This window comes from Henckelia pumila, chromosome 3, assembly GCF_033568475.1.
Source record: "Henckelia pumila isolate YLH828 chromosome 3, ASM3356847v2, whole genome shotgun sequence".
NCBI lineage: Eukaryota > Viridiplantae > Streptophyta > Magnoliopsida > Lamiales > Gesneriaceae > Henckelia > Henckelia pumila.
The window spans coordinates 13,511,687-13,516,867 of record NC_133122.1 but is presented as its reverse complement, the minus strand read 5'-3'; positions in this window follow the sequence as shown (position 1 = coordinate 13,516,867).

Genomic DNA, 5,181 nt, shown 5'->3' with positions numbered 1-5,181 from the left:
TATTCTCGAACAAAACAAACTGACTGGCGCAAACTATACGAATTGGTTCTGCAAATTAAAGATTGTCCTGAATTCGGAGAAGATTTTCTACGTGTTAGAAAAGGCTCCTCCTAAGACAGCTCCGGCAGATGTTTCTGCGGAGGAGTTGGCCAAATTAGATAAATGGTGGGACCATGATCTAAAGGCCAAGTGTTAAATGCAAGATTCGATGAATGATGACCTTCAGAGGCGATTTGAGGATGCGGTGCATGCAGCTGACATACATCGGCATCTCAAAGAACTTTTTGGAGATCAATCGAGAGCTGAGAGATACACAACTGTCAAAAAGTTAATGACGTGTCGCATGCGAGAGGGGACTTTGGTCCATGAGCATGGGTTGCACATGATTTGGCTCATTGAAAAATTGGTATCCCTCGATTTGGTATTGGAGCATGAATTAAATGCCGATTTAATTCTTCTTTCCCTTCCTCCATCATTTGACGGTTTTGTGGTGAACTTCAATATGAACAAGATAGAAGCCACTCTTGAAGATATGGTCAATATGCTTGTGAATTATGAAGCCACAATAAAGAAGGAAAAGCCGGTTCTCTTGGTGGGCCAGTATTCCTCTGCAAAGAAAGGGCCAAATCCAAAGGGCAAGAAACGTCCTGTCCCACCCAAGAAAACTGGGCCAATGAAGAAGCCCAAGACAAAAACTGCAAAAGTGGACAAGTCTAAAGACTTTTGTCATCACTGCAAGAAATCCGGTCACTGAAAACGTGATTGCAAAGAATATCTCGAGCAGTTGCGAACTACAAAGGGTATGTTTCATATTGAAATAAATGTTTCACTTAATACTAATTCTTGGGTATTGGATACCGGATGTGGATCTTATATTTGCAATGATTTGCAGATGATGTCAAGAAGTCGTAAGCTAAGGATGGGTGAGACCCAGTTGAGACTCGGGAATGGTTCCAGAGTTGAAGCCAAAGCTGTGGGAGACGTTTATTTAATTTTGCAAAGTAATTTTATGTTATTTTTTAGAGATGTTTTATTTGTGTCAGATTTGGTCAAAAACATTATTTCTGTTTCTATGCTTGATAGAGATGGTTTTCTTGTAATTTTGTGAATGAGATTTGCAATATTTACAAGAATGAATGTTTGATTGGAAATGGAAAACTGGAAAACGATCTATATAACTTGAAATTAAAAGACATTCCAGTTAATTATGTTGATAAACCGGTAACAACAATAAAAAGAAAAAACGATAGCGAAAACCCGGCAAACCTTTGGCATGTGAGGCTAGGTCATATTTCCTCAAGGAGGATGAACAAACTAGTGGGAGAGGGCATGTTTGATATATCTGATATTAACTCTCTACCAACTTGTGAGTCCTGCCTAAAAGGAAAAATGATAAAACTCATTCAAGAATATATGTATTTTTTTTTAGGTAAAACCCTAGGTGTTTGATTGATGATCTATGCATGTTTCTTGAAAATTTTATGAGTATGTTGCTTGATTATGATACGTGAAGCATTCCTGATGTGTTCGGTTCATGTTTATTGAGTTTTGAAAGATTTGAATGAATTATATCAGATTTTTGGGTAAAAGTAGTTATGAAGGTTTTTGACTCAAAATCTTTGAATGTTTGATGTATTGGTACAAGTTATTTTGAAATTTTGATGTTTTTGAATGGTATTTTTGATGGAAGAATCGTCCCTAAGCAATGTGGTTTTGAAAAAATGCAGAAAAGATCAGTTTTCAAAAAAAGGAGTCGCGACGGCACGCCCGCGCTGTCAAGAAGCGCGCCCGCGCCTGAGTCGCACAGGTCTGCGCACAGGAGGCGCGCCCGCGCTGCCAAGCAGCGCGCCCGCGCGTGCACCCGCACTTTTGCGAGCGGGCGGCGCGGCCGCGCTGGTTGTGCGCGCGACCGCGCCGGTGGCAGTGCCGAGACGGCGCGCCCGTGTTACAGGGGTAGTGCAGCCGCACCGCAGGCTCGAACTTCCCACCCGGCTACATCAAAGTTATGTTTATTGCATGAAAGTTTAAGTTAATGTTTTTCTTTAAAGTAGAAAATCCTTTTTCTGCCTGTTCTTGCTGAGTCTTTTGACTCACTATACTTGAATGGTACAAGTAACGATGATGTGGATGCTTACATTGATGATTATGTGACCGGGAATGAAGAAGAGGCCGGGGTCGGTCCAACGGGCAATGCATAAGTGTGAACGCTTTAGCTTGGGAGATGTTTTAAAAACATTTGTTTTATTTTATTTTTATTTGATGAGAGGCAAAAAAGTTTAATTTTTTTTAGTTGTTGGCCATGTTTGGCAAAGATTTTTAGATACTATTTTATTATGTGAAATTTTTATATGCTCCTTTTAATAAAGAAGATGATGCTTTCGCAAAATTTTTATTTTTATCAAATTTAAGTATGTATGTTTGAGTAACGTTTCGATTGTGAAATTGGGACGTTACACCATTAGTCCTTACTACTTGAAACATCATGGAGACTCTATATGCTAGTACTGTACTTTGACTCGTTTACCAACTCTGTGAGGGTCATCAGGTGTCGAGATTGGGTGTAGTCACGACACATATATGAGTCAATGATTGGTTGTCAAGGATTCACCACACACCTATAGGAGTGGATATCCTATGTGATCTGATGAGATATTAGTGTGACAAATTTCTGGCCAGAGTATTTGATATGCTTTAGGTTACGCGGTTTCCTAGTTGCATATGCAATGTCACTATTTGATCTCAGATGTATTGCATAGTTATCGAATCTCTAACAACTCTCGATATACCAATGATTGTTGATTTGATCGGGATATTTTGATGAAGGGACCGTACTATACTCTAACCAAAACTTACTGGTTCTTGCAGGCGCTATCAGTGATACCTAGGGAATCATGGGGCGATGTTGCTAGGCGCTCATATCATGATTTGATGGGTAAGTCGAAAATGATGTTCTGAGTCACAAGGAGTTGTGAACCCACGGCTAGCTGTATCCCTGAACCAATGAGGGTCACACATGTAATGGATTTCTAATCCCCGTTGAGATAGTTAAATTTAAAGAGTTAAATTTAGCGACAGAGAATTTGGACTTCTCATAATAAAGCAAAGGGAGTAAGGTTTCCTAAAATGACATAGGGATGGGCATTTTTGGAAATCACTGAATTCGGATTCAGAAAAATTATCTTGACTTTAAAAGGTGCAAAAATGGTTTTTGTGCACATTGGTGAAATCAGTTTATCAATCGGAGTCATGATAAATTTTATATTAATTTCTATAATAACAGGCTTGACTTGTTGGGTTTAAGTTATGACTAATGGGCCCTAAGGTGTTGGTTTCCCATTAGACATATAAGTCAGTCCGGTACAGAAATTATATATAGTACATGATGGGATTTTCGAAAATCACATTATTCCAAGCTAGTAATTCGAAAATCCTTTCTCCCTTTCGTGAGAGAATTCAGTATGTGATTTTTGGAAAATTACATTCTGAATTGACAGATCAGATCTGTAAATCTCATCGAGAAACATCTGATAGATTTTCTAGTGCAATCTATCAGAGGGTTTAGTTTTCTATTCGTGGACCTGATTAAGGAGTTGATCCAGACTTCAGTTCCTGTGATTTACAACAAGAGCAGATTTAATCTGTTGGAGTCCATAGATCAAGCAATAGCTTGAAGAGGTAAAATTATAATTGTTATTATTATTTTACTCAATTGTTTTAATCACAAAGGATCTGGCATCCATAGATCTGGAATTGTTCCAGATCATAAAATTTTAAACTTCCGCTGCCTTGGGTGCCGGATCACACAGATCCAGGAACAGCGTTCCAATAGTGGCGTCAGAGACAGGTTGCTTTTCTGATCTGTGTGATTAAAATTTTAATCGATAGTACAAAATTTTGGCCTCGGTTTTTTGAGAAACGAAACAAAAATTTTTGAAAACAAATTTTAATTTTTTTTTGCAACGGGCAGTGAGGGCTGCCCAAGCCCCACGTGGGGGGCTGCCCGGGAACGTCCTGGGCAGCCCGGAAAAAAAAAATTAAAATTTTGATTTTTTTAAAGAATTTTAAATTTATGAAATTTAAGTTTTTGATCCGATCGAAAATTGTTTTTGATTAGACCACGAGGCATCGGGTCAAATTGTTTGAGCCCGAATTTTTAAGAAAATTAATTTTTGGATAAATTTGAATTTTGGAAAAATTTATAAATTTTATCCGTTAAATTGAATTTTATGAAAAATTAATAATTTTGGTACTATTGATCATAAAATATGATGTTATGGAGATATTCGATATGTGATAAAGTATGATTTTATTAGCTTATGGATATGTGATAAAATATGATTTTATCAGTATATGGATATGAGATAAAATATGATTTTATCTGTTTAAAGATTTTGCCACTTTAAATTGCATGATTATCCATTATTTTGAATAATGGATGAAAGGATGATCAATTTTCATGACCAATTTGTTAGGTGTATGCTAGGTTATATACATTTGGGTTTTATCATTGTTGTTGGGTTTTTATTAATGGTTTGTATTCTGGCCCAATTTGATTTGTCAAATGTAATAAAAAGTGAGTCTTGTTTATGGTCCGTTCCCATCCCCTAAAATATGTATCCCTTACTTGTCATCGAAATTTATTGTAAATTTGTTAGACATAATGGGAGATAATGTTTTGAAGAAAAGGTGGTGGGCCCAGCAGCAGATGATGAAGACCGAAAAAATGTAAATTGGAACGCAATGTAATAGGATTGCATTGCATACAACATTTAACCTAGAATTGGACCTAGACACGTGATTGGCAACCACGGGTCGACTAGATTTGGGCATTGATCATCCTTTAATTAATATATGATATTAATGTTGTATGCATGTTTATATAAAATTGCATGAATCCTGCAAGCATACAAAACATGGGAATGATGAGATAAATTTTCAAAATAAAATCCCTCATTTTAAATCTGATTTAAAATTGATATCAAGATAAACAAAAAGGGAATTTAAATATTGTTTAAATGTTCCTACCTTCCATCAATGATCAATGTATGAGATGCTACCCGCGGGCGTGGTCCGGCTCATATTATTGGGGGGGGGGGGGGGCGTTCATCGGAAAGCTGTACATTGGATCGACACATGTTGTAAGTTGGGTGGAACTCTCATGGGATTGGCTCATATTATTGG